At 40.9% G+C, this 22,151-nt stretch overlaps 1 non-coding gene across 1 annotated transcript; it reads left to right on the top strand.

Moving 5' to 3' along the window:
* Nucleotides 1-2,252: 2,252 nt before the first annotated feature.
* LOC123391236 lies at nt 2,253-2,359 on the top strand. Its single transcript, XR_006605865.1, has one exon. It is a non-coding gene; the product is annotated as a U6 spliceosomal RNA (small nuclear RNA).
* Nucleotides 2,360-22,151: the final 19,792 nt, after the last annotated feature.

Raw genomic sequence — 22,151 nt, 5'->3', positions numbered from 1 at the left:
AGATGTAAACACGATCCTAATGACCACATTTGTTGCAAGTTCATCCTTTCATTCAATAAGTAATCAACGAACATCTGCATGTGCTAGCTCAGACCCTGCAGAAATCAACAAGGAACCTAGAGGTTAGGTGAGGTCATTTCAGTACTGCCTGCGGAGGGAAGAAGGAAAGGAGATTATGTACAATAGGACCACAAGGTGAAAGTGGCCTTCTCTACCAGGTGATTTCGCAGAGAGTAGAGTCTTTGAGGAGCATGTTGGCTTGCTGGGCACTTTGCCACAAGGGTATACTTTTTAGAATCTTTAATAAGCTTGACTTATTATTATTATTATTACTGTTATCATCCTGATTTGATTCAGAGAGATTATGCCTTGTGTTCAAATTCAATAAGGTAAAGGTAAACCCAAATTCAGATCTTTTGACTGCAGAACATTTTCCCAACTACTGTTTGGATGAGAACTAACTTTGGAAATTTATATATAAAGGTTCTGCATTGTCACTGTTAAGGCATTTTCTGTAAAGTGATGATAATTGTAGCAAAGATTAAGAGAACATAATCCCTTGCCTTTTTTTTTTACGCTTTCAAACATTTTTAAAATGCTTAAGTACATTCCTTCTAATTCAGTATTTATTGAATTTAGGTGCTGAATGTGGCCTGCTTTGTACCTTGGGGAATATTAAAAAGAGGGGCATAATAAATTATCCCAGTTCTTTTGTGCTTAGAAATAAGCATAGCATGCATGGTTAAAAAGGAGGACTTTGGAAGAAATCTTAAGAGGATGCAAGGAGCAAGGAAGGGGAACAGGCTTCTGGGAGAAGCTGGGGACCTTTATAAGGACAGGCTCAGGACAGGATTACTGGTAGGGTCAACAGAGCCAGGGCACAGGGGCTGACTGGAAGATAGACAAGGACCTGTCTTCCTCAAAGAGAAAGAACAATGCTTTGAATCTGAGGCAGCGTTGGGTATGTGAAAATGTGTGTTCTGGTGAGAGGGAAATGCAGAATGTGCTCTGGAAGCATGTGGCGGAATCTCCTGGTCTTGGGCATCTTCCTTCTGAATGTGTTTCGCTGGGCAGATGATGAATTATAGCTAGCACACCGCTGAACTTTCAGCCTTGTCTATTTGGATCTTAAATGTTCACCAAAATAACCAAAAGCCTGGAAGCAAAGCCACAGCAGCTCTGGACTAGAAATGAAGGGCAGGGATGCAGGTGAAAGAGAGGCAGAGAATGCAGAAACAAGCTGAAGTGTCTCCTTCCGATCAAGAATGGGCGTCCGCCATCGTGAAGGAGCAATCCTGTTCTTCCTAGAAAGCTCTGATGATAAAAGATGTTGGAAATATGTAATCCTGGAATAAAGAGATCCTTTCCATCACATCAAAGTTACTGTGGGGCATAAATATGACCCTCCCCGGTGAAGATTCCCACCAGTTTGTTGAAGGATACTTGTGGATTGAAATGTATTAAGCTTTGATAAAGGGCTGAGTTTTATAGGGAGGGACCTAAAGTAGAAATATGAGTTAGGACAAGCACTTTGCTGTGTGTATGTAAACTTGAGGAACAGAAGCATCAGTAAGGAATCCTCTGTTCTACCTCTCTTATTTTTCTTATTTTTCTCATATATATATATATTTTTTAATTAAATTAATTTATTTTATGTTTATTATTATTATTTTTTAAGTAGGTCAAAGAGATGAAAAGAGCCCCAGTGAGTTCAGGAATGAGGAGGTGGGCTGGAAAGAAAGCATGAGTCACTGTTGACTCATTGTTCTCCTAAAATAATACCAGGAATGAAGGGGAGGGAGACGGTTCTAAGCCTGCTAAAGAGAAAAGCACTTTCCCTGGACAAGAGCAAGTTGTCAAAAGGCCTGGGTGTGACCTTGGATAGTCAATTGCCCAAAAAGATCACTTGAACCCCAATAGTACAATGGGTCCAGAGCAGTAGGACCCAAACAGCTATCACATCTTGTCACCTGGGAATGTATTGACACTAGTTTCTACCTCAGAACTAGAGTCCACTCTCCCACAAGGGATCCAGGGAGCTATTTATTTTAACAGAATCCCCCCAAAGTATCCTTTTGGCAGAAATCTGGGATTACACAGCAACCCTCAGGAGCAAGGGGTGGTCTGAACTCTTCTTTGAAAAGTGCAAAATCTTGACTCTCTGAACACAGTTGGTTCTCAAGGAGGGTTTGAATCAATGCATTAATCAGACAAATTAGGGGTGGGTATGCATGATTTAAATACATCAGGGAGTGCTCACTTCGGCAGCACATATACTAAAATTGGAACAATACAGAGAAGATTAGCATGGCCCCTGTGCAAGGATGACACTCAAATTCGTGAAGCGTTCCATATTTTTAAGTCTTAATAAATAAATAAATAAATAAAGCATCAGGGACCATTTTCAACATGAGAAGCATGGCTGGGGACTGCCAGGGTGTCCAGATGGACAGAGCAGAGTGATTCTAGAGCAGCAGAGATATGGGATCAGTTCCCTGGGTTGGAGAGGAAAGAGGGGAATGCACATGAGACAAACTTTCTCTGCCATAGGTCTTTGACCAAATTCTGAGGAAGAGGCTTTCTGGAGCTGAGAAGTCAAAGAGACACCACGTGGAAGAAGCCACATGGTGCCAGAGACCACGGCAGGGATCCCGGTTGTGCCTCATCTGGCTGCCTTGGATCTCGCTCTGGTTCTGCCAAAAGAGAGGTTTCAGCCTCCTGGGTCAGTCCCTCCTGCACACATGGGGAGTATGGGGACTGACCACAGCTCCTAAAGCCCCTCTTGGCTATCTAGAGTGACATGGCCATGGGACTGGAGTCCCAGGAGTTCCTGCGGCTCAGTGAAATGACCCTGGTTCCAGGAGTGAGACAATATTGACCATGTGGGAGCAGAAAGGGGCAGTTGTATCACGTTTACACACAAGTTGTGTAATGCTGAGTGACAGGCAGTTGGACATCCTGGGTTTGAATTTTCAACTGACTGGCTCTTGAGGGCCTTGCAAGATGGCTCTTTTAGCCAGGATGGCTGGGTGGGGAAAGAGGTAAGCCAAGAGATGGAGGGGTTCTCCCTGGGAAGTCTGGCAGAGCAGTGGTCCTTCTCTCTGGGCCCTGGTTAATCATCTCGATATTAAATGAACAGCCCTTTCCTGACATCATTTTTTAAAAACCACAGGGTATGATAGCCAGCAGCATTTGGGACCCACCATGGACCCCTGTTGTCCCACAGTGTCCTCTCCTATAAAATAAAATGGGGGAGATCATGGTACCTGCCTGATAGATACGAAGTGAAGAGTGATATTTAAAATATCAAAAGTGGGGGCGCCTGGGTGGCTCAGTGGGTTAAGCCTCTGCCTTTGGCTCAGGTCATGATCTCAGGGTCCTGGGATCGAGCCCTGCGTCGGACTCCCTGTTCTGTGGGAAGCCTGCTTCCCTCTCTCTCTGCCTGCCTCTCTTCCTACTTGTGATCTCTGTCTGTCAAATAAATAAAGTCTTTAAAATAAAATAAAACATCAAAAGTGCTTAGGAGAGGGCCTGACTCAGAATAAGTGTTTATAAACACTAGCCACCACTATTACAAATAGTATTTTGTAAATGGTCATAGATAAAAGTAGAAGCAGGTATTTGGACCCCTATGAGCAGCTTTTAGGATGATGCTGTAAAATCCTTTTACTTTTTTTTTTTTTTTTCCTTTGTGTGCCCTTCCTCCTCCTGTACGGTTGAGAGGGAAGCACAGCCCCGGGTGCTCCTCCTCAGGCTGACTGTCACAGGACACAGCTCAGCTATGGGCCATTTGGACCCAGCCCCTGCGCCAGAAAGGAGGTTAGCTGAGGTAATTCAACCCACTCATTCTGCAGATGAGGGTCCTAAGATAGAGACAGATGTACCTGAATCCAAACCACAAGAGCTGGAATCACAAATCCCTGAGCCCATGGGTCCGTTTTGCCCTGCTTTGTCTCAGCCGCCAGAGCCAGCCATAGAGTGTACTGTCTAACATCGGCTTTCTGGCTCACCGGCTTTCCCGACTTCAGGGCATATTCACTCTGATACGTTGTACAAATTAATTTTGTTTCTAAAACAGGAGTGGTAAATAAGAATGACTAGGGGCATTCCTGCTTTTTATGTGCTCTACACTTATGGAAGTATTTACAGTTGAGAGTAGTAGTGTTTGGGGGAGGATGGATTTGCCATAGCAACGGAAGTGCGCGTGGGACGCGCTTCCTTTTGTTTCTCAGTGACTGGAACAATTTCCCCAGTGGTCTTGGTTGGAGAGGTGTCCCACCACTTGCAAGTTTGCCTCTATTCCTCTTCTCCGCCTTCTCCCTCTTTGGTCTGTAAGGTTACTTCCCCCTTAGCCCTGTCCCTGCATGGAGGGCCCACCATTCTGTGGAGGCCTCTCTCCTTTGCTGATTCTGTGCCTCACAGGGCTGGATCACCATGACATAGTACCGCATATGGGGTGGCTTAAACAGCAGAAATGTGTTCTCACAGTTGTGGAGGCAGGAAGACTGAAATCTTCTGCCTGCTCCCTGTGAGGGCTCTGGGGGAAGGTCCTTCTTCACCTTTTCTAGCTTCTGCTGGTGGCTGGTGGTCCTAGCTTCTCCCTGACTTTCCAGTCTCTGCATTCATCACATGGCCTTCTTCCCTGTGTATCTCTTTGTATCTTTTCCTCTTATAAAGACAACAGGATAGATTTAGGGTCCACCCTAACCCATGTTAAGTGAGCTAATTACATCTGCAGAGACCCTATTTCCAAATAAGCTCCCATTCTCAAGTTCCAGGTGGACATGAATTTTAGGGGACAATCTTCAATCTGCTGGGGTTTCAGCAATGTTTTGGAGTGGGTTCTGCAGAAAGGCATCTGGCTACCCTGTGTCTGTAGCTCTTTGGATCAGAGGGGTTTAGTCTTAAGGACCCCCAGGCTCAGGGCTTATCCATTACCTCTATGTTGGGGCTCTTTGATACTTATTGGCCAAAATCTGTTAGCTTCACAAAGGACATTTGGAGCCGAGTAACTGAATTGTGTCTGCTACTACTTCCCTGAGCTAAGTCCATTCTCCAACATATTTTCTTCCTCTGCTGACTACCTCTACCACCTTCTCATGTAAGCTTCACTTTAGACACACTACCCAGTGTCCCCCCCCACCCCTGGACATGCTTCCCACCTCATCCCTTTAGGCTTCTGCTCTGCCTTAAATGCCTCTTTCCCATTTCTGGCATCTCCATCATCATGGCTGGCTTCTATGGAACCTCTCTCCTTTCTCCCCATACCCCACCATCAGTGTATCACTCACACCTTGATTACAGCATGAAGCATGCTGTGTACAAGTTATAGGAATCTGCTCCTCTATGAGGGCCTCCAGTACCTTATGTTTCCAGACTTGCCCTACAGACTTTTTCCTTAGAGACATCCCTCCATGCATGATTGTATTTCATGACTTCTTCTTTCCTCATCTTCCTTCTGCTTCCTATACCCTATACCTATACCCTTCTGCTTCCTATACCCTATACCTGTACTCTATACCCTCCTGCTTCCTATACCCTAGACTTCCTACACCCTTCCTTTACCTTATAAAGGAAAGTCTGACTTCTTCTTCCTCTTCCCCCATCTCCCGGCAAGAAAAAATATAGCGTGGAAGATGAGTCATGTTCTAGAATGTTAATCAAATCACATTACTGGGAGATAGAGTGTTAACAGGAGAATATAAATAAACCTGAATAGGGAAGGGTGCCTCTCTTCTCCCACTCTCTCCTCTTCTTCTTTCTTTCTTGCTCCAGTGTTTGAAATAATGGTGCCTGGAGCCTGTTATTGTATTGAAAACATGCCCTTCACATCTCACTGTTTTATTGCCACCTTAGAAAATCCAGTAGGTGCCAGAGGGAGGCCCCAGAGACAGAAACTCATGAAAGCCTGTTTAAGGAATTTTCATTCACCAGGAAGAGAGGGTCCACATGGGATTTGCATACTGTGGCAGAGACTCTTGGTGGTCTCCTGGCATCTGTTCTCTCCTCCTCCTTTTTTTTTTTTCTTTTTCTTCCTTTCTTTTTTTTTATAATAAGAGATTGCCAACTGTGAGCTGGGCTCATTGCTACGCTAAGGATTTTATTTACAACCTTCCATGTAGCAGGAAGGAGGGACGGGGTGTAATATGAATGAGTTCTGGCAATGTAAGTAGAAGTAATATATACCAATTCTTGGGAGGTGCCTGCTGATCCTCCTCCCTACAGCTGCCTGGACTTGGAACATGTTGACTGAGCTTGAGCAACCATTTTTAGATCATGAGGAAGGAACCAGTGCCCAAGGTCACTGTGGAGCTGCCATACCAGACTTGGATTCCTTAATTATGAAATTCATTGACGGGAGAGGGAAAGTAAGATCTGTCTTACTGAAGCACATTTTGGGAGGCAGTTTCTAGTGGGATCTGGGATCACCAAACTCTCAGCTGGGATCACCAAACTGGGATCACCAAACTGGGATCACCAAACTCTCAGCTGGTAATGGGCCTCCTTCTCTCTAAGACTGCCTTTCTCTTGGAGGTTTATGGTAGGTGATAGTGGCAGGATAGCATGGGGAGATTGGGGCTCCCACATTCCTACTGCAAAAGGAAAGCTTTTCACTCCCTTTGAATGACCCCATGGTGGGCTTTGACCAGCTCTGACTCCATATTGCTCAACCTATTTTTCACTATTGAATCTTAAGGATCTTTTTGAGGTATTTGGACACAGATACACTGTACATTTTTGTATGTATTGCATATATATTTGTGCTTCCTAAATAGAAAATGTCAGGTTTTTTGTACTCCCACCAGGAACCAATTTATTATTCCAAGGGGGCATTATTAGCCTGTTAAGACTACATTGGCTGAAGACATTTCGCTGACCAAAGAACATTGAGACTTGTTTTAAACCAACCTGTGCAGACCTATGGACTTGTAATGTCTCAGTCTCTCATTCATAACAAAACACTGGGATGGATGGCCTAAATAATGGAAATTGTATTTTCCCTCATTCTGGAGGCTTGGAAGTCTAAGATCAAGGTACCAGCATGGTTGGGCACTGGTGAGGAAGATCTTGTCTTGTAGATGACAGCCGTTCTCACTGAGTCCCCACATCGCAGAGAGAGGAAGCTCTGGTGTCTCTTCTCTTTGGATAATTTCAAACATCTACCAAAGTAGAGAGAATGGTGTAGGTAAACTGCCATATTACCCCTTAACCTCCATCAATTATCAATGCACAGTGATTCTTTTCTTAGTTTTAGGCATACAACACAGTGATTCAATATATGTGTGTGTTGCAAACTGATCATCACAGTAAGTCTACTTAATGACATCTCTTCTTATAAAAGCACAAATACCATTCAGGAGTCTCCATCTTCCCAAAGGCCCTCCCTCCTAATGCCATCACCTTGGGGGTTAGGTTTTCAACATATCAGTGGGAGGTGAGGCACAAATAGTCAGTTTATAGCACCTTCCAAGTTTGTTCCTTCATCCTGCCCTTGCTGTTCCTTCTGCCTGGGGTACTTTGTCCTCTGTGTTCAGGTGGCTTGCTCCTTTGAAACTTTCAGACCTCACAAAAGTCACCTTCTGGAGATTCTGTGTTCACAGTACAGGAAAAAATCAATATCCCTTACTCCTGTACTCTCTGTCCTAGCATCCCACTTTATTTTTTTCTTGTTACCCACTTTATTTTCTCTTGTTTACTTATTTGTTTACTGTGCTGTGCGTGTCCACCAACTAGGATGTAAAGTTCCATGAAAGGTCTTCTCTCTCCGGTTCACTGCTGTATCCCAAGAATTTAAAACAGGACCTTGCACATAGCAGGTGCTCAGAAAATGTGGAATCAGTGAAGAAACACCCATCAGACACTATGTGTGGTGAGCAAGCTTGCTGTCATTTTCTTAGTCTTTTCAAGCATAGACAGTCTTAATTCTTCACAGAGACACAGCACTCTGGAGTTTACAAAGGATTTTCATATCCTTTTCTCATTGAAGGCTCTTAGCCTTCCAGGCAGACAAATATTATTAGCCCCATTTTGTTGGGAAGATCTTCTCACAGTCACATATCTGGCTGGTGGAACTGAGACCTTCTGACACAAGGCCGGCCTCCCTGCATTACAGGCCCTACTTCTCCAGGGAAGGACCCTCCCTGTCCATTGCAGTTTCCACTTTTTGGTCGTGGACATGAGGGAATGACTCAACTCCTCAGTCACTCAGGTTCTAGGTCAGATATTGATTCAACTGATGACTGCTAAGCCTTAAGTTGCACTTAGAAGTAACTGGAAAGATTTTTATCCTGCTCTTATTTCTTAGCTTTTCTCTAGCTGGCCTGGTCCCAGCTCCTCCTGGGTTTTGGAAGCTCTCTGTTTCAATTGCACTTTAAAGATGGGAGCTTGGGCAGAAGGTGCTACTCCCAAGGATCTCATAGTAAGGGGTAATTCTGGTGAGAGGCAATCAGGAGCCCAGGTGATGGCTTTCTTGTGATTAGCTGTCCCTTACACATGCTTTTGGAAGAGTCCTTCCTTAGATGATGACATGGGTTCTCTTCTGGGAATTTCTCCTAAGGAAACCATCCCAAATACATAGCAATGCAGAATTTGTTTTTGGAAAATTAGCCTAAATGTCCAACAATATGGGAATGGTTAAATAAAGTACAGTAAATCAATAGGATGGTACAAAACCATTATGAGCTTTGGGGGAAATATCTAGTAATAATCTGGTAAAACACAAAACACCCACAAAATATTAAGTGATTAAAAACAGGATGCAAAATGGTACATATACTTTAATAGCTATAATACAAAGGAAAAACTATGGCTAGAAAAATCCTGCAAAGAAAAATACCCAGTTCCTTGAGAATGAGAATGATTGTATTGCAGTGTTAGGTTTATTAATGGGGTCATTCTTTTTGTTTTTCTAATTTTTCTGTAATGTAATTTCTAAGTTACCTTTCATTAAAGAGCTTTGTTTAAATGTTATTTTTGTAGCTCATAATAATTAAACATGTTTTTTAAAGGGAAATATCAGAAAAGAAGAATGTTAAAAATTTACTGATATTCTCATCACTGGTAATGTATTAGAGTATAGCCTCCCTGTTCTTCCATATGCATATAAACCCACAATTTTATAAGCAAAAATAAAATTATATTGTACTTATAATTTATAGTGTGTATTTTACTCACTGATATGAACATTTTAACATGTTAATATTCTACAATATTATTTTAAACTCTGCTTAGTTTGTGTTGTATAGTTATATCATTATTTGTCATAACATCTTCAATTTGTCTCTTTCCAACTAACTTGCCTCACATATTCTTGATAATTTATGTAAGATAACATTTTTTAAATGTTTTAATTATATATGAGAGAGAGAGAGCATGCACGTGAGTGGGGTAAGGAGCAGAGAGAAAGGGAAAAACAGACTCCATACCAAGCGTGGACCCTGATGCAGGACTTCCATCTCATGGGAGATCACAACCTGAGCCAAAATTAAGAGTCAGACACTTGGGGCGCCTGGGTGGGTCAGTCAGTTAAGTCTCTGCCTTTGGCTCAGGTCATGATTCTGAAGTCCTGGGATTGAGTCCCACATCAGGCTCCCTGCTCAGTGGGGAGTCTGCTTCTCCCTCTGCCCTTCACCCCACCCTTGGGCTGTCTCTTTCTTACAAATAAATAAATAAAATCTTAAAAAAAAAAAAAAAAAGAGTCAGACTCTTAAGCAACTGTACCACACAGGTGTCCCAGATGACATTTTTAAAGTGAAATTGTTGAGTGCTAGGTATGGTTCATATGTATGTGTGTCAATTTATATTTATGTAAATTGTGTAAGAAAGAGCCTATTTCTCACACTCTTACCAATTTTTTGTCATTATTATTATTTTTTTAAAGATGTATTTATTTATTTATTGGACAGAGAGATCACAAATAGGCAGAGAGGCAGGCAGAGAGAGAGGAGGAAGCAGGCTCCCCCCTGAGCAGAGAGCTGGATGCGGGGCTTGATCCAAGACCCTGGGACCATGACCTGAGCTGAAGGCAGAGGCTTTAACCCACTGAGCCACCCAGGCGCCCCTAGGTTTGACTTTAAGGCTTGATTTTAGCTCAAAAACATTGCTGAGGGCGCCTGGGTGGCTCAGTGGGTTAAGCCGCTGCCTTCGGCTCAGGTCATGATCTCGGGGTCCTGGGATTGAGTCCCGCATCGGGCTCTCTGCTCAGCAGGGAGCCTGCTTCCTCCTCTCTCTCTGCCTGCCTCTCTGTCTACTTGTGATCTCTCTCTGTCAAATAAATAAATAAAATCTTAAAAAAAAAAAACAAACATTGCTGAGACTCATTTCTGGACTTGACTCCTTCTAAAGATGGGTAATTTTCTGCTCTGTGTGGTGTCAAATCAACATCTATACCAGAGAAAGGGAGAGTCCGAAAAAATGGCAGTCAAGTAAAACCTTGAGAATGGGGTCTTGTTGGCCTTGGCCCTGACTGGGTCGACTCAGGACATGTGGCCCGCAGTGAGCCGACCAAGGGCCAGGACATGGATCCTGGCACATCTTCCTCCCTAGAATCTTCCAGGCTACAAATAGGGAAGAGGTAGCTTCCTCAAAGCCAAAGAACAAGGAGTGGATGTTAAGTGGCTAAATGTGAAAGAATACTATTAAGGTAACCTGAAACTACATCAGATTGTATCTGCACATTCTTAAAATACATCTACAGTTTCAAACTGCTCCTTGTGTAAAATCTTCAAGAACCATCTCTCCTCTCCTCCCCCAGCTCTTTCTTTCCAGCTTCACCTTAACAGTGCTGCCCTTTGATCTAAAGCAAGCCTTAATTTCTCTGAGCCTCAATTCTCTCATCTCTAAAATGGGGTTATTAACCTCTACTTTATTCTAGCAGGATAGCAGTATGCCATACAAAATGAACCCATGTGTGATAAGACCTTTAACATCTCATATTTGAGTAGATGTTTCCTACCAACTTAGAAAGTAGACTCCTACAAAAAGCTCTTGACCATGATTTTCGGACTACTTCTGAAGAAACATGCTGTGTGCCCTTGGGAAAGAGACCTAATTATTTGATTTCTGTTTTCCCTATCTATTAAAAAAAAATAAGCTAGGTATTCCTGTCTTCAAATACGTAATAGTAATGTAAAGAATAAAACCCTGTATGAATGCAAGATAGATCAGACTACCCAATAAACGACACCATTATTTGTGCGAACACTCTTGTTGGTATGTTATGTCCATTCTCCAGGGGCTGCTGTTCCCCCAGTCCCAGGCCCAAGTCATGATTTTCACCAAGTGCCATTCATGGAGAAAAAGCCTGCAAATGTGCATATACTGTCTTGTATCTGTGGCCCTAAGGGCTCTGTGCTCTCTCAGCAGCCTCCATTCAGGAGCTGTTCCAGCTGAATGCTTCCTCCTGGTGTCCTGCTGCATCTGTCCCAGGTGAGCATCTGCTCTGGACAAGCAAGTGCTCAGGTCTTGTCCCCCTTTGCTGGTGACTGTGTCTTCTGAATGTGGGCTAGTCCATTGCCCTGGGACCTCAGGTCTTAGACTACAGAAGATTCATGAGGCTGCACTTTGTCCTGCTTCTGTTGTAAGATCAGGAGCAATGCTTGTTCTAACACTACATGCCTGAGAAGAAACTGGAAGTTCTGCTCTAAGAGTTAAACTGAATCCTTGCACTGATTATAGGAGATAGGCACTGTTAGTATCTTTTGAAAAATGAGAGCCTTGCTCAGAGTTAACCTCAAGGTCCCATGCAGCTTGGAGAAAGTGGAGCTGAGGCTTGAACTCCAAGCCTTATAAGCACTATGCAAACTCAACTTCCTAAATATATCTTTCAGGAGGTGTGTTCTTTGTGTGGCTAGACTGTAGCTTAGATTGGGATGAGGCTGAGTGGGAAAATTGGAGGCAGTTTATAGAAGGCTTTGAATGACAGGTGAGGAAGTGTGAATTTTGAGCTACAGTCAGTCACAGATTTCAGGCCCAAGTGGGACTTCACACATAGGAAGAAGAATAATTGCCCTTTGAAATTAATAGTCTGGCATCAGTGCGGAGGTTGCATCGAAAGGCTGAGTGCAAGGACTTGAATGGAGACAGTTGGAATTAAATTCTTGAATAATTAGGAACGGGGAAATCAATGGGACATGATGGACATGATGTAAGGTTAGAGATCAGGTGTTGGAGAATCTGATTTGTGGTTTTGAGGAGGGGAGGATAAAATGAAATGAATGTATTCAGGATCAGGTGGAGCACCTGGTTTGACAAGGAAGTTGGATAATGAGCAGCAGGTATCCAACCCATGGAGAGAAGTTGGACAGGTCCCTGGGAAAAGGAATCCAGAACACTGGAAGGTCATAGTCGTTGGCTAACCAGGATGGATCTCTGAAACAGGGTCTTTCTCATCTGTGTACCTGAGTGTCATCAAGCAGGGGCTCCAGTTTTTGGAAAGCTTAAGTAAAATCAACAACTTGAATGGGAATTTTTCAGGATTTTTAGTGAAGCTTGCATAAAAAACAAGCGGTCCTTCTTCCTCTCATGCAGGAGCTCATCATGCAGTGACAATTTGAAATTTACAACTCAGACATTTAACATGTTTCAAGAAGAACATTATCATTTGAAAACCTTGTAAAGAGAAATGTGTCTGTACTAAGAAGTGACACTATCTTCCTTTTGTAAAGAGACCCCAATCATTTACATTTTCACTTTTGCTTCTCATCTTGTGTTAAATAATTCTGACATTTTCTTCAAATGCAAATTATATTTCTGAAAATTTCTCAAATGTGAGGTTTTACTTTTCCAAAAGAGTAGAGGGAGAGAGGGAGAAGGAAAGAGAAAGAGGAGGGAGAGAAGAGTTTTCTTTCATGTGACAACTCTGGCCGTCTTTTGAGTCTCTAACTCCCAACCAGTCTGGTTAAAAAAAAAAAAAAAAAAAAAAGAGAGAAAGTCCTTAATTTCTTCTGTTTTTTTTTTTTTTTTCCCCTGCCTGGCAATGCAACTTCTATCAGAAAATGAATTCTTGAATTTTAAATGGCTGGGGAGCTAGCTTTTCAGATAAATATTCAAAGTACTTAATATTAACATATATAATAAAACTTCAACTTTGGGGTTGGGAGGACCTTCAAGGTCACTGGATGATAGATGGTTCCCTCCACCATTGAATTTCCATTAAACCTCTCTACCAATTGGGTATTTAGCCAGAGTGTACATTTCTTCAATGGCTGGTAGAAAGGATATCCTTAAACTAACATAATTAAATTAAGCTTCAATTACATTTGAAATCTTCTACACATCGGTCCTAGTTAGCCACCATAGTCTGTCCAAGGTAAGCGAGGCAGCATAGGGTAGTTTTTCACACTTGGGCTCTGCAGACAGATACATTTGGTTTCACATTCTTCACCTGATGTGTGAATCTTATTTTGTGCATCATTTATGTCACCTGGGAGCTTGTCAGAAATGCAGAATATTGGGTTCCATCCCAGACTTACTGAATCCTGATCTGTATTTTAATAAGATCCCCAGGTGATCCCCATACATGTTAAAGTTTGAGAAGCATAGCTCAGAGGAAAACAAAACAAAACAACAACAAAAAACTCAGTTAATTGCCCATAGCTCAGTGTCTTGTCTTTGAGACAAGATGGTTGGACTTGATAATCTCTAAAAATTCCTTCACTTAATAAGACATTAAAATAATAAATACAGAGTTTATAAAAATGTATTGGCAGAATATTTTTGCAAAGGGAAAACTGGAAATGATCTAGATATAAAACAATGGGGAAATTTTAAACTGTTGTTTAACCACTAGATTAGACCATGTTTAAAATTACCTTGAGGGGAACCTGGGTGGCTCAGTGGGTTAAAGCCTCTGCCTTTGGCTCAGGTCATGATCTCAGGGTCCTGGGATGGAGCCCTGCATCAAGGGGGCCTATGCTCAGCAGGGAGCCTGCTTCCCCCGCTCTCTCTGCCTGCTGTTCTGCCTGCTTGCGATCTTTCTCCCTCTGTCAAATAAATGAATAAAATCTTTAAAAAAATATCTTGACTAAAATTACAATAAAATAGAAGATCCTAGAGAGAATGTAAAAAAAAAGATCAGGATATAAAATATAATGATTATTTTTAGTACACAGAAACAACTTAGAAACATGCCAAAATATCTAAAATGGTTAGAAATAGGTAACAATTAGGAATGGTTATTTCTCTGTCATTTAGTCTTTTCTTCCCACCCCATATTTATTAAGTATATGTGATTTTAATAGGGTAGACAAAACAAACAAACATATTTATTTTTTGATCAACAGGGTCCCCTAGAAGACATGAAAATTTCAAGTTTTACAGAGAAGCACAGAATTCATTTTATAATGGATGTGTCAACTCCATTCTTCATTCTACAGAATATGTCCTTCAGCTATTGTCTTTCAAGGCTCAACTCAAGTCCCACTTCTTCCAAGTCAGCTTCTCTTTATATACACTCTGAGGTCAGGGATCTTGCCTAAATCCAGTCTTGACAAAGGAATGGACTCTGATTAGGTACAAAGTAAATGTGAATGAAGGGTAGAAGGAGGAAGGGGGAGAGAGAAAAGAGGGGAGAGAGGAAGAACAAAAGGATGAAAGCACACAAATAAGCCCCAGTGCTAGTTAAACTTCAGGCCCTTGGGAATCTTGCAGAATATTTCTGAGCCCGATCAGCTATTAATAATAAATGGCCTTGCGTTGTTTGCTGTAGTGTCATGGTCTTGCTTCTCCAATGGGATTTCAAGGACCACAAGGAGAGAAAAACACGCTGCTTTAAAATACTGTGTTAGGGTAATTCTTTTCTGAAACAATTTAGTTTGGAAGATGCATTATTAATTCCAGTCATGGAGGAACAGGGCAAGTCCTCAAGACTGTCAACAACTTGTGAGGGTGCAAGTTGGGGCTACAAGATGTGTTACTTGACTTCTTAAAGTTATGAATGTAATGAAGTATCTTGTGCATAACAACAGTGCTTTCAATACATGAGGTGGGAACTGTTAGAACCGAAAGATGAATGAAAGAAATCTGCAAATAAAGAAGATTTCAGCCCTTCACTCTTGCTAATTGATAGGACAACCAGACAGAAAGTAAGCCAGACAGAGATGACTTGCATGACTCATAGCCAGCTTTACCTAATTGGCCTTTATAAAATACTCTACCCAATAATGGTGAAATTAACATTCTTTTTAAGTGTACATGCACTATTTACCAAAATGGATGATTTTCTGGGCCATAAAAAAGTCTCAATAATTTGGATTAAATTCACATAAAATATTATATCTACTTTAGATTGGAAATCAGTGATCAAAAGAGATCTGAAAATCCCTAAGTAACTGGATGCTAAGTAGAACACTCAAGGGTCAGAGAAGAAATCAAAAGGCAAATAAGATAGCATTTTGAACTGAATGAAAAGAAAAACACATGCTAAAGTCTGTGGGATGCAGCTAAAGCAGTACTGAAATGAAAATGTGCAGCACTGAATACCTAGATTAGAAGAGAAGACAGTCTGAAACCTAACACCTTAACTAAACTAACAGGAGCAAATGAACTCAAAGTAAAAAGAAAGAAAATAGTAGGGTGGGGGTTGGGGGTTGGATGAACCTGGTGGTGGGTATTATGGAGGGCATGTATTGTATGGAGTACTGACTGGGTGTGGTGCATAAACAATGAATCTTGGAACAATGAAAAAAATTACTAAAAAAGAAAAAGAAAATAGTAAAGATTGGAGTGAAAATCAATGAAATAGAAAACAGAAAAACAATTTGTTTTCAAAATGTTTTTGATTGGGGTGCCTGGGTGGCTCAGTGGGTTCAGCGACTGACTCTTGATTTCAGCTCATGTTGTGATATTAGGTTTGTGGGACTAATGCCATGTCAGGTTCCACACTCAGTGCAGAGTCTGCTTATCCCTCTCCTCCATTCCTCCCCCTGCTTATGTGTTCTTTCTCAAGTAAATAAATAAACCTTTAAAAAAAAGCTTTTCTTTCTTTCTTTCTTTCTTTCTTTCTTTCTTTCTTTCTTTCTTTTTTTTCTTTTTTCTTTTCTTTCTTTTTTTTTTTTTCTTTCTTTCTTTCTTTTTCTTTCCTTTGCTTAGGGTTCTTTCTTTTTAATCTTCTTTTTCCTTTTTTTTTATTCTCTTCTTTCTCTCTTTTCCCTAGAGGAGGAGTGACTGATCAGAAAAAAAAAAGAGAAAAACAAATGACCAACTACCACTATTAGGAATACAAACTTAACATAGCAATACATTCTCCAGATATTAAAGTGGTAATAAGGGAAAATGATGATAGCATTATGCCAACTCATCCAATAGCTTAGATGAAGTGGACAAATTCCTTGAAAGATATAAACTACCAAAGCTCACTGGAGGAAAAGTAGACAACTAGAATAGCTTCGGATTCATTAATGAAATTGAATTTGTAGTTAAAAAAGCCTTCCCACAAAGAAAACACCAAGCCCAGATGGCTTCATTAGTGAATTCTACAAAGATTTTAGGGGGAAATAATCCCAATTTTACCCAGTGTCTTCCAGATAATGACCAACTCCAACATGTAGAAAATACAAAGAAATCTACAGAAAATATACCTGATCCAAAAAGATAGTTTAACAAGTTACTGGACATAAGATCAATATACAAAAACTAATTATGTTTCTATATTATAAGCAATGAACAACTGGAAATTGAAATTGGGAGAAAAATTTAGCAAGTCACCTGACTGACTTCTTCAGTAGAGCATATGACTCTCCTTTTCAGGAGGGTGAGTTTGAGCCCCATGTTTGGGTGTAGAGATTATTTAAAAATAAAACTTAAAAAAAAAAGCCTTAATAAATATGAAACACTCAGACACAGCTGGGATTAAGGTGAGCTACAAGAAGCACTCACCTCAATCCCAAAATCTAAGGGGGCACCCAAAACTCAGAAATCAAGATAAGCAGTATTATAATGTGATCTTTTAAAGTACAAAATTTAATGCAAAATGATGAGTAAAATATCCATATTTTACATAATGAGAGGATGTTATTTATTTTGTTTTCTTGCATTATTATGTAAGAGGAGCATTTGTTCCCCACCAGCCACTGGAGGCAAGAGCTGTATACTGAAAATTACAAACCTGAGAGAAAGGAAAGAACACCTAACCCAAAACTTGAAAGCTATATCGTGTCATGGATCAGAGGACTCTGCGTTATAAAGATGTCATTTTTTTCCCAAATTTATCTATAGAGTCAATAATTCCAATCAAAATCCCAGCTGAAAAAAACCCACCATGATTTTTTTGGTAGAAATTGATAAATTGACTCTAAAATTCAAATGGAGATGGAAAAGACATGGAATAGGTGAAAAGAATTCTGACAAAAAATTGGAGGACTTTAAGTACTCAAGTTCAAGACTTATAAATCCATGGTAATAAAGGCAGCATGGTACTGGCTTCAAGATAGACAAATAGATTAATGAGGCAGAGTAGGAATCCAGAAACTGACCTGCAGATATGGGGCAATTAATTTTCAACAAAGTGCAAAGACAGTTCAGTGGAGAAAGGATGGTTGTTTTGTTTTGTTTTATATAAAGATTTTTATTTATTTATTTGACAGAGAGCATAAGCAGAGGGAGCAGTAGGGAGAGAGAGAGAGAAGCAGGCTCCCCATCAAGCAAGGAGTCCAATATGAGGCTCAATCCCAGGACCCTGGGATCATAATCTGAACTGAAGGCAGATGCTTAACCAGTGAGGCACCCAGGCTCCCCAGGATAGTTTTTAAATAAATGATTCTGGGATAATTGGATAGCCTATGTAAAAAAATTTTTTTTAATTAATTTTGAACATTTCTTAATAGTTCTCAAATAGTTTTGAGTAAAACTCCAAACTATAAAATTCACAGAAGAAATTCTTATGATCTTGGAGAAGGCAAAGATTTCTTAAACATAATACCTAAAGAATGATACATAAAGTGAACATTATAAATGTGCTTTCATCAATATTAAAAACTTGAGCTCTGTGAAAGTTCCTGTTAAGATAATGAAAAGACAAGACACAGACTGGAAAGAAATAATAGCAAGTCACATATCTGATACATAACTGTATCCCAGAAAATATAATGAACTCTTGAAATTCGATAATAAGAAAACAGTTCCTCCCTCTCTGAAATAGCAAAAATATTTGAAACACAGACTTCACCAAAAAAAAAAAAAGATACAGAAACAAAAAATATGCCCATTAAAAAAGAGGTTCAATACCATTGTCATCAGAGAAATGCAAACTAAAAATCACAATGAGAAATGGCTGCACATCTATTAGAATGGCCAACATTAAAGACAATGAGCATATTAAGTTTTGGCAAGGATACAGAGCAACTAGAACGCTCACACCCTGCTGGTGGAAATGTGAAATGGTACAACCACTTTGGAAAACAGCTTTGCCATTTCCATGAAAAGCTGAAAACGTACTTTTTGTTCAGTCACTCTGTAAATGTATGCAAGAACAGGTGTTTGGAAAATGTACAGTAAATATTTTAGGCTCTGCTAGCCAAGATGCTACATACTCTGCTATTGTAATGCAAAAATAACTTATAGACAATAAACAAATAAATAAATGCATGAATGCACCTGTGTTTGTGGGAAGTACAAAATAAGCCAGAGTCTGCTGACCCCTGCAGATGTCCACATAATAATGTGTACATGAATCCTCAGAGCAGCCACAGACTGGAAACCACCTGATTTCCATCAGCAGATAAATAAAAAAAAAACGACTGTAGCATATTCATATAATGGAATAATACTCAGGAATAAAAAATTAGTGAATTATTGTTATATAGAACTGTTGCAAGATTTCTGTTGCTGACGGTTTTTGTCATGCTGCTTCAAAGAATGAAGAGGTAGATTGGATGAAGAATGGTGGGCAGCAAGCAAAGGTTATTGAATGATAGTAAAATGAAGTTTATTGAGCGATAATACAAAGCTCTCAAAGAGGGAGGGGACCCAAGAGGGTTGTCATGGGGTTTCTAAGTCTAGGGGTTTTTATGGGCTTGTCGGTGGGCTTTTTTAATCTGATTAACTCTCCATGTGCCTGTCACCCCATCAGGTTTTTGTCCTCCTCCTATCATGTGGGAAAGGGTGGAGGGCTCCTTCCAGGGTGGTGTAAAATCCTTTTTGGTGTGGTTTCCTCTTGGGGTGTGGGGGTACATTTGTTCCTGCTGGCCTTTCTTATGAATATCCTTCATTAGAACAACATGATAAATCTCATAATTAGCTGTATGAAAAGAGCCAGACCCTCCTTCCCCCCTAAAGAGTATGTACTGTATGATTCCATTTATGTATAAGATTCCAGAAAATGCAAATTAATTTATAGTAACTGAAAGCAGATCAGTGGTGGCTGGCTCAAGGGAGTAGACATGGGAAAGGTGAAAAGTGTTATAGAAGTACATGAGGAAGCTTTTGAGAATGAGGATATATTTATTATCTTGATTGTGATATTGATGTGATATTGATGTATATATATTAAAACTTATCAAACTGCACACTTTAAATATGTTCATTTCATTTTGCGTCAACCATATTCAATAAAAAGGGTAAAAAAACAAAATAAAACATGTACCTGGCAGTGGAGGACAGGGTCATATTGGTCTCAGAAAGGACCAAAGATGGACACCTGGATGGCTCAGTTGGTTAAGTGTCTACCCTCAGCTCAGCTCATGGTCCTGGGGTCCTGGGATGGAGCCTGTGTGGGTTCCCGGCTCGGCTCCCTGCTCCTCTCCCTCTGCCCCTTACTCTGGCTCTCTCTCTCAAATAAATAAAATTTAAAAAGAAGAAAAAAGTAAAGGACCAAAGCCAAGGGCTCAGATGCCATTAGAACTTTCTCTCTCTGACCTTGATTTCTCTCTACAGACGGTACTCTGTCTGAGACAAGCTTGTCTGTGTGGAGGGCCTCGCTCTGCTTTCTGGACTAACACAGAATAAACCTTGTAGGGAGGCAGGACATGTCCTGGAAGGAACATGGCATAAGAGACAGGCAGACATGAGTGAATGTGACATCCACCACTTACATCCTTTGTGATTCTGGGAAAGATCAAAACCTCAGTTTTCTCAACAGGAAAATGGAACAATTGCTTTATTTTACATGATTGTCTCTAGGATTACAGAGACAGGTAGAAAATCAAAAAAAAGGCTCAGTGCACCATTAAACATGAGTTCTCTTTGTTGGTTCATTTGTTTTTCACATACTGACTATATTAGCCCAGGTTCTCCAGAGAAACGGAACCAACAGGATGCATTATACATCAGGGTATATTTCTAGAGAGAGAGGTTCACTTTATGGAACTGGCCTGTGTGATTGTGGAGGCCGGAAAGTCTGAATTCTGCGGGGCAGGCCATAGACCGGAGACCCGGGGAAGAGTTGATGTTGTGTGACCTGGAGTTTGGAGGCCTTCTGCAGGCAGAATTCCTTTTTCCTCAGAGGATCTTGCTCTTTCCTCTAAGGCCTTCAACTGATTGGGCAAGGCCCATCCCATTATAAAGCATAATGCGATTTACTCAAAGTTGACTGTCTTAAATGTTAATCACATCTAGGGGCACCTGGGTAGTACAGTTGGGTAAGCATCCAACTCTTGGCTTCAGCTCAGGTTGTGATCTCTGGGTCCTCCATGCTCAGTGCAGATTCTGTTTGAGATTCTTCCTCCTCTCCCTCTGCCCCTCCCCACCCTGTCTCTCTCTGTGTCTCTCAAATAAATAAATCTTAAAAAATAAAATGTTAATCATTTTAAGGTTACCTCACAGCAACATGTAGGCTGGTGTTTTTTTAATAATGGGATACCATCACCTAACCAAGTTGACACATAAAATTAACTCACATGAACCCTTCAACTATTTGAAGAGGAAAATTTTGATGAATGGCACTCTTCTCTCTCAAAGCTAGTAGCTTTGACTAGTGACTATTCTTTTGCTTTCAGTCCTCAGCTCTCTCAGATCTTTTTGTCCAGGACCATAGAAACTCTCCCCTCCCCCGCCCTGTGATATTAGATCCATTCTTTCACATTTATGGACTTCATTTCCTTTGCATCTCGAAATGGCCTTGGTCTTGGACAACTGGCTGCCCTGTTTAAAGAGCCTGAGTTGGTAATGAAGTCCCCACACGTTTTTAAGATGCAAAACTCTTTCCCTCCATTAGCGTTCAGCAATTTTATGAGATCTCCGAAAACGCAAGATGAGCCCTAGGGCTTCAGCTACAGGCCATATGCTCAAAGCCGGACTGCATCAGAGCAAAAGAATTTTAATTCCTTCACAATAAGGTTTAGTCTTAGCTGGTGAGGCTGTGCCTGGGCTGGGAATTTAAATGTCGAAGAAGTAAACAGGTTGCAATTTCATTGCTTCTGAACATGCGACTGCCTCGGGGGTTTCTGATTTATTTATTTTTTTAATGGAGTGCGAGGCCATAAACCCTTCCTGCTGGCAGGCTGGCGGGCCGTGCACATTTTTAGAGGTACACGAGGCTGCAGCAGAGTGGTATCTGGAAACTGCCTGAGCCCCCGTAATTAAAACCATGCTCAGCAAATGCTCCTGATTCCAGGGGTCACATCTGATTTCATCTAAAACATTCTTTTTGGTTCCCTCTTAACCCAGTCTTGACTTTTTGCGCATTCACATCATTGCCGCAGTGGAGAGCGGGAGGATGTGGGGGGCTGGGTGGCGGAGGGCAGAATGTAAGTTATAGGGGGACGGTTCAGAATAGGGTTTTGTTTGTCGTGTGATACCAGCAGGACACTGGCAGGACAGTACTGGTGAGCAGCTAGCATTGTATTATTTCTCTGTATCACTAACAGGTTTTTTTTCAGGGTATTTTAAGAAAGGTAAGGCTAAAAATGAGCTATTTAATGGGGGGGTACCTCTTATCATTTGAGCCTCATATCCAATTTCTATCTTTTTCTAATGGAAAACATACTTCGTTATTATTCACTGTGGCTAAGACACATTTCCAAATGTCAGCAGGTTGTTTTTTTAACTTGCAGGTATCATCTGTTGAAATTGGGCTTGGCCTTTACCTAAATATTTGGCTGTACAGAACATCAGTTTCACTTTGGATTAATGTTTCGTTCAGGGCCTGAAAACTCTGTGCAGTGAATGAAATCTTTTACTATTCAAAATGGGGAAACTTAGTCCAAAATCGCTTTGCA

Source organism: Mustela putorius, unplaced genomic scaffold (assembly GCF_011764305.1).
Source record: "Mustela putorius furo isolate JIRA1106 unplaced genomic scaffold, ASM1176430v1.1 tig00000083_pilon_pilon_pilon, whole genome shotgun sequence".
NCBI classification, from domain to species: domain Eukaryota; kingdom Metazoa; phylum Chordata; class Mammalia; order Carnivora; family Mustelidae; genus Mustela; species Mustela putorius.
This window is presented reverse-complemented; position numbering and strand designations above follow the sequence as displayed.